Source organism: Amborella trichopoda, chromosome 10 (assembly GCF_054954075.1).
Source record: "Amborella trichopoda isolate Santa Cruz 75 chromosome 10, AtrichopodaSantaCruz75HAP2 v2.0, whole genome shotgun sequence".
NCBI lineage: Eukaryota > Viridiplantae > Streptophyta > Magnoliopsida > Amborellales > Amborellaceae > Amborella > Amborella trichopoda.
Genome location: NC_142345.1, coordinates 24956399 through 24969004, shown reverse-complemented (window position 1 = coordinate 24969004; position 12606 = coordinate 24956399). Strand labels below are relative to the sequence as shown.

Below are 12606 nucleotides of genomic sequence, written 5' to 3'. Positions count from 1 at the left end.
TGCATTTTACATTATCTGAACTATCAATTTTCAAAAATTTTAATTGCTTATAGACTTGCTTGATTGGCATCATTTTTTAGATTTTAATTTTTATAATCAGGAGTGACATTAGATTTTCATGTCATTACAAAGGTTTTCAGCACCGAAACTGTATTGTTTTAATATACGCCTTACTTTAATAGTATAATATTGACACCTTATATAAGCCACGCCAAATGAAAATAATTTTTGTGATCTTTCTATGTGGCACAATCAATAGAAGCTAGTGGATACTTACTAATGTGAGTTGCCGTATACTCAATTTTTGTAGTTTTGGCCACTAATATTTTGAAATGTTAGTTGATAAGAAATTTACACAAAAAATTTGATAAGAAAGTCGGAAGCTACTATAAATGCTTTTAAGGGATTATATAAAAATTATTTATCATTGTTAGTTGATAAGAAATTTACACAAAAAAATTGATAAGAAAGTCGAAAACTACTACAAATGCTTTTAAGGGATTATACAAAATTTATTTATCATTGTTACAAGGAGGTCACAATTTTTAGTAGCCATTAGATGCTAATTTGGATGGCTTGGAGTGCGTCACAAAATTCAAAAATTCATTTTGGAGTTTTGAATCTTGTCAATGACAAACTCACAGCCCTCAATTTGAAATTTCACAAACAACAATCATTGTGACCTCCTTAACATAAAAATAAACCTTTCCATACTTTTCAAATAAGAGCATGATGCTAGCATTAAAAAAGAATACGATGCTATTCCTTTCAAAACGAACACGATGCCATTTTCTCAATCCTAATACTAACATTAAAAAGAAGGGGAAATTATGGAATATCCCTAGGATAAAACATTCTCCACAAAATACCCCACATAAGAAAAGTCTCTTGTGCTTACTGGGATTGTATATTTTGAGACCATTTACTTTTGGTACAAGGATGTCACAATTATTTTTAACCATTGGATGCTAAATCCAATAGATTAAAGTATGACACAATATTCAAGAAGTTTTATTATAAACATTGTGCCCAATCAATGACACATCCTCAAAATCATCCGATGCTAGATTTTGTATTCAACAATCAATAATAATTACTAAATAGTCTCATTATATACATGTTTATACTAATTAACCTAGACTCTAAACAATCAAATTAGAGCCTACCTTCAAATAGTATTGAGAAATGTAGTTTCAATATTGGAAATCTTTTTAATAACCTTAAAATATATTTTCATCTTTATTTATAAAGTTTAAAGTTTAAAAAATAGTGTAGATTGAGAGATCTATGAAAACTTGAAAATTGACGGTCTAAAAGTGCGTTACAAAATACACTATTTCCAAACTTGAAATCCATTTTTCTCTCATGTTCATGCATCTTGATGTCGAGATGATGAATTTGAGGATATTTGGGTATCAAAATAACCTCGTCTAGTTAAATTTTTGGGGTAGGCTCGAAGTTGATTGCTTAAAGACTCGGCTCTATATAAACTCTTCCGTTAACCAAAAGGAACTTGTTTTTTTTTTTCCACGATGTTTAGATAAAGAAAGAGCTTTACAGCACGGTCTTGGCTGCAGGGTAGGACCAAGGACTCCATGACCAATAGAAATGCTTAAACCCCAAACCATTTATCCATAACTTTCTATCATTTGCGTAAATCATAAAAAATTAAACAAAACTCAAACCACGATCATCATCATCCGAGCTATTTTTTAACTAATTGGGGTCGACCTAACAACCCAAACCCTCTTTCCAAAAACCATTTGTTTTCTCTCCAAACATCAAGATCAAAAGAACTCAAAAGCCCAAAGGAATTGTACACAATGAGAATATTTATCTTTGGTATAGGGAAGTCATAATTACTTAGAGTGAAATCTGACAACTTGGATATGTCACAAAGTTTGAGAAATGTTTTTTTTTTTAACTTTGAATTTGGTCAATGAAATAAATGTTGCTACCTAATTTCACGTCCAATAGTCAAAATTAATTTTGACCACCTTATATCAAAGGTAAATAATCTCATTATATACTTTTTCAATCCCTTCAAAAAAACTTACGACCGACTGATCCCATGACAGAGAAAGCTACATAATTCAAGCAAACACCAGAAGCCCTAAAACCCAATATCCTAATACCCATTATTTGCATTTCAACCACCACAGCACCCCAAATTTTAAAACTAATCTCCCTAGACAACACCATTTTCTAGGGAAAACACCAGTCAAAATTCTTCCATGAATATTGTCCAAAATCTTCTTTTCTTTAACTACCGAACAGCTAATTTTCTCTCTCACTCTCACATTTCATTTGAGGGAATGAGGAAGTCCCATTTACAAACCCTGAAAGCCATCCTAAACAAGGTTGACATGTGGACAAGGAAAAAATGGTTGCATCGGGTAAAAACGGATGTGTGTGAGGGATAAGAGGTAGTGTAGAGCACAGTTAGGAATCACGACCCGGAAGGAACCAGGCCATGGGCGAGGTCCGGGTAACCGACCCTAGCTGAGCAAGTACTCGCTAGGGGTGGCAACGGTTTAGATACATGTGGGGTCCGACTGGACCCAGACCCGGACCTAAATAGTTTTTGGGTCTAAGTTTTGGACTCGGAGCCAACATCTCAAGTCCCCGGTCAGGTCGGGTCCATTGTCACCCTCACTATGAGCTTCTTTTTTATTTAGGTGCGGTATGTATAGAGTCAAGGCTTTAAACAATCAAATTAGTGCCCACCTTCAAATAATGTCGACAAATGTAGTTTCAATACTGGAAATCTTTGACTAGCCTTAAATAATATTTTTATCTTTAATAATAAAATTTAAAGCTTAAAAAACAGTATACATGGAGCAAATATATGAAAACTTGAATAACTTAAAAATGGACGGTCCAAAAATGCGTTACAAGATGCACTATTTCTAAAACTTGAAATCTATTTATTTTATCTAGTCCATGTATCTTGATATCGAGATGATCAATTTGCGGATATTTGAACATCAAAACCACCTCTTCTAGTGAATTTTTTGAGGTAGGCTCTAATTTGATTGTTTAGAGCCTAGGCTCTATATAATTTTTTCCCTTTTTATTTTGCCCTTTTATTACTATCATATACCCATATTATTGGCAACAAAGTCACAATCACCGGCTATTAGATTTCAAGTCAAGTCATTTGTCGTTTAATCGCTAAAGATGACTATGAGTTCTTATTGTATATGATTCTTAATATACCCAAACGAATAGGACTTGAAGTATTTTACCTTCAACAGTTTACAAGTACAGATAGGTACTACCAAACCCAGACCCAGACCAAGACCCGAATACTATTTTGGTCCAGGTTTTAGACCCATACCCGGACCCGTATTAGGTATACTCGATGGGTCCTGGATCAGGTCCAACGAGATTAGAAAATTAATAAAAAATACATTCAAATGAGATTAGTAAAGTAAGAAAAAAGAAATTGATTTTGAAAAATCAATTTGTGCCTAAGGTATGTTACAAATAATCTATTAAAGAAAAGAAAATATAAAAACAAGTGTTTATGAATACTCAATCTTTTTCAAACCAATAAAAACATTAAATGACCTATTTCAAACAAATTTTAAAATTTTTTAAAATTTTAATTTTTAAGTTGACCACCTTAACCGGCCATACCCACTGGTCAGTTCCATAACCCAGCCGGGTCCACGTCGACCCGCCCTGTTTTGCAAAGACTATAGTAGAGAGAGACCAAGAGACCGCTTCTTACCCTTCTAGATTTTAAGCCTATGGTCAAAGAAAAGGAAAGGCATTTTCGCCTGAAAAAAATTCTTGCTCGGGTTGACACCTCCCCCTATTCTCTCTGTCTCCACAGCTCTCTTTTACAGGGAAGTTTCGATGCTTTTATTTATTTATGTTTAAGATGAAAAAATTTCGTAGGAATTGCATTCCTCAACGCGTTATTCTTGTCAGGAGAAATGAGTTATGGATATTCATATTGGTCAAATTGAATATATGGACTTCAACTCAATGTGAAAACAAAATTAAGAAAACGATAAAAATTCGAGTAATTTTATATTGGGTCCACCGGCATGAGACAGAAAGTGAGGACCTTCCTGCATTGTTGCGACGCTTTACCATGTCAATTATTGAGAGAGAGTGTGTCAATTATAGAGAGAGAGAGAGAGAGGTGTTCTTGAGTTCATTTATTTACCAGTTTGACGGAGAACACAAGAGCAACGCGAAAGAAGGATGATGGGAGAGGAGGGGAAAACCATAGTGGTGGTAGATGACGGTCTCATTAAGCCATGTTTCTCCGCTGCCATGAAAGCTCAAAGAGAGCATGAGCGCACCACTTTATCTCACTTCATCGTTGAGAAGAAGCCGAAGAGTGGGCATGTGATCATGGGATTTGCAGGGAGTTGGCGAAGTTTGGAGGCCGATTTGCTGCGATCAAAGGGAAAGTTTGGAGAGTGTAAAGTGGACCTTGGCATCTTCCCTTTGCTCAAAAACCTCTGCACCGATGAGCCAGCCAAAGTCAATGAAGCCTTTCTCCATCGCTTTTCAGATCTCTTCCTCGAAGATGATCGATTTCAGAAAAAGGTGCAGTCCCCTCTTCTCTCTAAAACTATGGCTGTTCTCTTTCTCTCTCTAAAACTACAATACGACAGAGTACGACTTTTTTGGTTAAAAGCGTTTGATTAGATGGCAAATGGCACTTGTAGAACTGTTTAATGTTGGATCTAATTGTTTTCCTACAACTATCCTATAAGTTGCTTCTTTTTTTCTTTTCTTTTTTTTTGGTTTTGACTTGCGACCAAACGCTGTGAAATCCCTGCCTCTGTGATCCAAGCCCAATTCCTTACAACTATCCTAGAAATAGGAGCAATTAATATTTCCAATTTTTTTCTAAATTTTAAAATTTATGGTTCAGAACACAATTGTCAAATTTGCTATTTATTCTCCATCGCCGATTGGCTTTTAGGAAAAGGAAAAAAGTTCATAAAAACGATGAGGCCCTAAAATAACAAATTAAGGGGCACCTAAAAATTTCTCTAGAAGAGGCGGTTTCGATGATAAAAAGTCCTCAAATCGATCATCTCGACTTCAAGATGTATAGACATGAGAAAAAATAGATTTCATGTGTGGAAAATAGTTCTGCTCGATCTACACTATTTTTTAAGCTTTACATTTTGTAGATAGAAATGAAAATAAATTTTTAGGCTATTTCAAAAAAATTTTAGTAGTGATACAACATCTTTCAATACAATTGGAAGGTAAGCCTTATTTTGATCGTTCTTGGGTCTTATACAAACCATACCCTTAATATCAAAGAGATTTTTTTAGAGGAGCAAATAATTTATATATATATAGTCAAATAATGCATTACAAGATGCATTATTTCCAAACCTTGAAATCCATTTTTTTCTCATGTCCATGTGTCTTGATGTCGAGATGATCAATTTGGAGATATTTGAGCATCAAAACAACATCTTCTAGTGAAATTTTTGCAGTGGGCTCTAATTTGATTGTTTAGAGCTTCGGCTCTATATAGACTTTTTTCTTTATGTATTATGACTGTTGTTCGGTGTGGACTCACTTTCTACTTATTATACGATTGCACATGACGTATTTTTTTAGATGTGCTTCGAAAGTTTGTAAAGCTACCACTACAAGACAATAGAATAAAGTTGTATGGGTTATGTTAAGGGTGCTACTATTGAGTAATTTATCATTGTACTTAACAAAATTTGGATATTTCTTTACTCTTATTTTGTATATAGACTATTTTTTTTAATAGGAGCATTTTTTGTCTTTAGGAGAGATATGACGTGACATCACGCTCTATGTAGTTGACGTTATGTTCCTAATAACCAAAAATACCTTTACTAAAAAGAATTCCATGTACAAAATAAAGATATATAAGTGTCCAAATTTTATTGAGTACAATGTTAAATTACTCTATAGTGTGAGCACCCTAACATAACCCAAGTTGTATTATATAACTTATAAGCGTATATACTATGCTCCTATGAGAATGTACTATACAAGGACTCCCTCGCTCTAATCACCTATTTAGGAGGATTTTGTTTAATATAAAATTTTGAGAACCATATAAGAATCACCATATGATAATTTTTAAAAGAGAAACCTTGAATTTTGACACTTCGATCTAAACCTTCAAAATTGGACGATCTCTATTCATTCTTGAGGAATTAAGTAGTCCTAGGATATAGAAAGTTTTATTTCAAAAAATATTTAAGTTATTCTATGGGTTATAGAGATTACATCCTCAAAAATTGAGATCTAAACAGTATCACTAGCATGTGTTATACCTGAAGAACTAAATAGATAGTACAGTTCCACAATAGTAAGAAATCTTTTCGGATAACCTCTAATTCAGTATGAATTTTTTTTTTTTTTTTTTTTTTTTTGTCAAGGACGTGTTTTGCTGTATCCAAATTTTTAAGAAAAGTGGTACCCAAAATCAACTGTAGACCATGCCACATTTATACCATGGATACTGTAGACCAGTGTAGGAAAAAACGGTTTTTTTTATTCATTTTTCTGCCATATTTTGGCACTTTTCAGTGTATTTGTTTACGTAATTTTCATATTTTGTCGATAAAACAAGGTTTTAAAATGAAAGATCGATAAAAACAGAGTTTTAATTGATTGAAATTGTTTTTTTTTTTCACGATTTTTGAAATTTCTGCAATTTCTTCAATTAAATTTTCATTACCAAATCATTTTTTATAAAATTTAGGGTGTTTGATAGATAATATTACCTTCTATCAGATCTATGTTTCATTTTGTTCAACCTACATAAGATTGTGGGTTGATTTTGGCCCAAAACACTGCTACTAAAAAAACCTGAGATCGATCCAATTTTTTTTTAAAATTATCAATTTATTGCTCGTTTTAGAACAAATTGAGTTGTGGTGTCTTATCATTATGGCTTCATTTCTCAAATAAAATCGGTAAATTTATTTATGATGGAGAAAAGTTTTTATATATGAATTGTTTTCTTGCTCGTTGTGACAAAAAATTTGTAGATCTGAAATTTCTGTCATTTTTTCATTTAAATCTTCACTACTGAGTCATTTTTTATGAAATTTGGTGTGTTTGAAAGATGATCGAAGCCTTTACGATGTAGCTATGTTTACGTTTTGGTTATTAAAAGATTGAAGGCCATTTTTTGCTCGAAATAATGTTCGATTTTCGGGTTTTTCTTTGAGAAATCGATTGTTTTAAAAAAAATTTATTTTGCTTAATAAAATTATATCTATTTTTATATTTTTAATTATCTTCTCTTTTTATTGTAATGTTATATTTTTTCTTAAAAAAAAGAAAACAACTATTTTTCTTAATAAAACTTGTTTTTTCTTTTAATGTTATATTATTTTTTTATATTTCAGCTTTTATTTATTTATTTTTTTAATAACATTTAGACTTGAATGCATGTGTATATGATTTTACCTGTTATTTTTATTTTGTTTAATAATCCGGCATATTCCTCTTTCTTTTTTTTTCTTTTTTTTTTTCTTTTTTATGATGGATGCTACGATTAGTTTTTCTTTGATCTTCCTATATTTTCGCTTTTTAGGTTTTCTCTTATTTTCGTAATAGCATATCTCTTTGATGGGTGGCTTAGATGAAAATAGAGAATCCTAGAATAGTGCAAATAAGACATTTGAATTACTAGATAATATTTGCATGTTGTACTAATTAAAAAATAAATAAATTCCCATGTACCTAGTGTGTTTTTAATCCTTGAAATAATTTTTGTTTTTTTCCTCTTTTTTTTTAGTGTATGAAATCGTTCAATATATTAGCTCCCTCTAAAAGAAGTATGATGGATTAAATTATACATTAGCTATCTATTACTAATCTTTTGTTATTTAATTAAAAAAATTCTAAATTTAATTTTTTAAGATAAATGTAGGCAATAAATAGTATAATTTAATCTAATTTTTTATTTTTTAAAATTTTTTTTTCTGTTTTTAACCCATTTTTGAAAAAATCACCAAACCTAACAGGTCCGATTAACTGCCCGGTTCCGATCGCTTCTAGTCCCATGTCCGATTAGTCATTCCGATTAAATTTTTCAAACATTATTGTAGACTTACTCCCTCGGGCAAAAGTCTCACTTGGGAAGATTATTGTTTATATTAAATTTTGGGAACTACTTAAAATTACTTGATGATTATCAACAAAAGAAAAAGTTTTGGATTTGAATTTCGAATATTTAGATCTTACCCTTCATTTTTTTTTTTTTTTTTAAGCCCATAGAGAATGCTGATTTTGGAATTATTTTTTAGACCAGGCCTATCTAGGAGGACTTTCTTATCTAGTTCCACTCCATTAAAAAAAAAAATTGATTTACTAAATAGATACAAAACTTGGACAAAATTTATTGGGAAAGCTTTCTATGTTTCCCCCGAAACATAGAAGTTCTATCCTCCCTCTACTATCCACCCGTCTATTTTTTATCAAGAGAGTCAATCACCGTTTGATCTTAGATCCGATATCTCACAGTATTTTATTTTTAGTTTTTTTAATACACTTTTTCTGAATATGACATGTCGTAGGTGCCATCTTCTCATTGGGGCACACCTATAAAAACTATTAACAGTAATTTTTTGATAAAAAATATTAACCAAATACCCCTTGAATTTTTTAGGGGTATTTTGGTCATTTTATTTTATCAAAAGTATTTTTTTTTTATTTTTCTTTAGTGCGAGTTTAATAGAAGAATGGACGTCCAAAATTTGGTGTCAAAATAGTTTATAGAAAAAAATTAAAAATAAAATAGTGTAGAGACATGACATTGTGATTGGGGCAATCTTTGCCCTCCATTAAAAAATGAACGGTTGGATGAGGGGGATGATAGAACTTCTATGTTGTAGGGGAATATAGAAAGCTTTGCTAAAAAATTTTAGCTGCAGGATTCAGGGTATTTAGTTGAGGTTGGTGCCTTTACTGAGTTGGTTATGTCCACATAAATTTTGTGACTAAAAAATACTCTGAATTAGGTTTCGCGTGAGCGAGCAAATGTACAATTGGCTCCCCATGAGAGTGTAAAATCTTTAAAATGAAAAGAAAAACTACCTTACAAAACAATTAAGGTGATCAAAATCATCCCAGAGGGCAACTAAAGTTTCTCAAAATCATTAAATTTCAATTCACTCAACTACCTCCTCAAAATATTTGCTAAAATTTAACTAAAATGCCTATGTTCAGGATTAGAAACCCTATACAAGTAGAGGCACTTTGATAGTTTGGCTCACTTAAATAAGAGAAGCTCAATGATGATAATATCCCTAGTTGTTCAAAGTTAGCGACATGAAGCTGCCAATAATACCGCTGGTTGTTCTGGTTTAATAACAAAGAACTCGTCAGTTTTTGTATTGTGAACTCTTGTTCTACATTGCTAACCCTTAACCAATAGGGGTATTATTAGCAAATTATTGAAATACCCTTCTTTTTTGTCAATCATGGTTGAGGGTAATTTGATTATTCTTAAGATATTTTTAAGAAATATACCTCTATGAAATGAAATTTTAAAGCCAGCCAATCCTAATGTTGACGATTTGACCACCTTAATGCTTTTGTAAGGTGGTTTGACCATTTAATTCCTATGTTTTCGATAATGAAATTACCTAGTTATCCGATGCATCTCAAGCACATTGCTTACGCTATACAGAAAAGTAAGAAAAAAAAAAAATAAATTGTTCAACTCTCTCCGTAAAGGTAGAAGTAGTTTTAACTTTTAAGTGGTGTATATGGCCCTAGGATAGGAAATGGGCCTGGTGGCCCAGCCTTGAAAATCCGGGCCTCAGGTAACAAAAGTTGGACTGAAGGCGGTGGCCGAGCTGCACCAAGGGGCATGCCCGGCCTAGTTCAATACAATTTTTTTTTTTTTTTTTTTGCTTTTCCTTTTTTTTTTTTTTTAAATAAAAAAAATTGATTAGCCCTGCCCTGACAGAACTAGGCTAAGGCGGGCTGAGCCAGTGCCGTGCCTTTCAGGCACTTGCCCAAAGTTCGGCCTGGGCCTCGGTCTGATCCGAGCCAGGCCAATCTTAAGGTGGGCCTCTTGTTTCAAGCCCTATTAAAGCCTTATGTGTGAAATTTCTATGCCAAACCAGGTTCAGAAAGCTCAAGAAAGTAGGAGAAGTTGATACTTACCGGCCACTCTATTGGGGGATCAATTGCAATCATAGCCACTCTGTGGCTTCTCAACCAGTCCCAAAAACCAGGCACCAACCTTACCACCCCTCAATGCATCACCTTTGGATCTCCATTAGTGGGAGACCAACGCCTTGTCCAGGCAATTTGTAGAGAGAATTGGTCCTCACACTTCATCAACTTTGTATCAAGACACGATGTAGTTCCCCAAATCCTCTTCTCCCCTTTCTCCTCCATTCACGCTCAATTACGTTTAATTCCTTCGCTATGGACACCTTTTTCTTCTTCATCCAATAATGTAAGATTTCAAGAAATAGCAGCCAAGCTTTACACGACTGTAATGACCAACACATTGTCCATAGCTAGCTGCACTAGTGCCTCTTTTTCTATAGTACCGGGGGTCACTAATCCAATGTTTGATGCCATAGCTAGCATGGTAGAACTTAGTCCACATAGACCTTTTGGGTTGTCTGTATTTTTCGATGAAAACATGAGAAGCATGAGAATGGTGGGACTTGAGAACTGCGAGGCTACTTTGCAAGTGATGTTCTACACAGCGCAATCAGATACCCATGAAGTTGTGGAGGTGGCCAAGAGAGGGGTGGCTTAGCATCTCATATATGGATCCATGTGTGAAAGAATTAGAATGAAGGATGTTGTGTTCATGGAAAAACTGGATCAGCTTGCATTGTCTACTCAAGGTAGCAACGACAACGAAACCAATTCGCTTCTCCACGACTTTGGACTGGTGAGTTTCTCATTGCTCCTAGATGTTGCACAATAGAAATGCAGTTACACATGAACAAGTATTCAAGAGAGAGTTACATATTCAAATTCACACACACAAACACAGAAAGCGCATATTCCCAAAAGGGCATTATAGAAGTTTGCGTCATCTTTCAAATTTTCTGGCTTCTAAGTTTGAAGTCAGCTAGATCAATTATTAGACACAATTATTAACCAAAGCTTATTTCACCTTAGTATACCTGATAATTATACCCTCTTGTCCTCTGTCAGACCACAGGCCAAAAGGAAAGAGCCCGGGAGAATTTTCAGTACGAATGTGTTTAGCCATTGAAGCCACCCAAGTAATTGATATCATAAGCATGATTTTGTTAATAGATGGAATGGCTAAGAATGCATGCGAGTTTCCATGGATTCAGCCAATTTTCCCTTTTTCATTTTTTTCTTCATTTTTTTTTCTTTTGCCATGTTAATGGAGTAGGATTGGGACTCTAAAGTCATATTCACCTTGGCCACCATGCCAAGAGCTCCATTCTTGAATCCTTGAGAATCGTTTTTGTGTTTTCTTGTTTGTGTAGGGTACAAAAGCAAGGCTAGCCCTTTGTATGGCCAGACAATCCGCAAAGCAAAAGCAAGACAACCAAGCCAAAGTAAGCAAGAGTTTTGACAAACTTCAGCCAGCATTGAGTTGGCTCATGGATTACCGGGACAGTTATGAAAAGGAAGGTACATGTTACTATGACCCGTTTAAGGCCCAAAATAACACAAAGGACTTCAAGGCCAATGTGACGCGGCTACAGCTTGCAGGTCTCTGGGATGAGGTGATTGCTCTATTACGTGACCACCAATTACCGGACATCTTTGAGACGAACCCTGAATGGGTAGGAAAAGCCACCACATATCGACGCTTAGTAGAGCCCCTTGATATAGCCAATTACTACAGGCATGCTAGAAATAAGGATTGTGGGCCTTACATGGATAAGGGTAGACCTAGGCGCTACAAGTACCCACAGAAGTGGCTAGAGAGGAGCGAACCCAAGATAGGCTCGCCAAAGTTCGACTCGTCTTGGTTAATGGCAGAGGTGGAAGAAATGTTGAGAGAGAGGAGTTTTATAGATATGAAGGAGAAGGTGTTGGATTTTGAAATGGAGATGTTGGGCTGGAAGAATGAAGGCATGTTAGTGCTGAGGACGGATATAGGGGTGGCTGAGGGGTCTACATTTCTGAAATGGTGGAACACACTCCCTGTAGAGCACAGGGAGAATAGTTGCATCAAGGATTGGTTTGTTTCATGAAGGAAGATATAGCTTTCTTTAGAGCCAAAGGAAGTTATAACTCCATTGTCTGATTTCATAGGAGCACTACCCCTCATAATTGTAACAACTAGGTTTAAAATATTATGGGTCATTTGGCTCCCTCAGTATGAAAACTCACTGTTTTAAATCAACCTGATTCTTTCAATCCTTGGTTTAGCAAAAACCTAGTCATGGGGACAGGAATGTTTGGATAGAACCATGAAAATTTCCCATTTTTTGTTCATCAATTTGTATAACCTGGGTTTGCATCTATTTTTATGGTTAAAAAGGGAAATTCTTTAGAATATTTTCTTGGATACTTAAGAATTTAGGCAACAGAAATTTCAGTAACAATAAGCTTACAAAATTTCAACAAAAACATAAGAAAGAAATTCATAAGATATGTGTAGAG

General features: G+C 34.2%; 1 pseudogene across 1 annotated transcript; it reads left to right on the top strand.

The window, feature by feature from the left end:
• Positions 1-3066: 3066 nt before the first annotated feature.
• Positions 3067-12378, top strand: LOC148780088 (protein EDS1L-like; annotated as a pseudogene). Its single transcript, XR_016043441.1, has 3 exons — positions 3067-4665; positions 10139-10903; positions 11478-12378. The product of XR_016043441.1 is annotated as a protein EDS1L-like (transcript).
• The last annotated feature ends 228 nt before the right edge of the window (positions 12379-12606 follow it).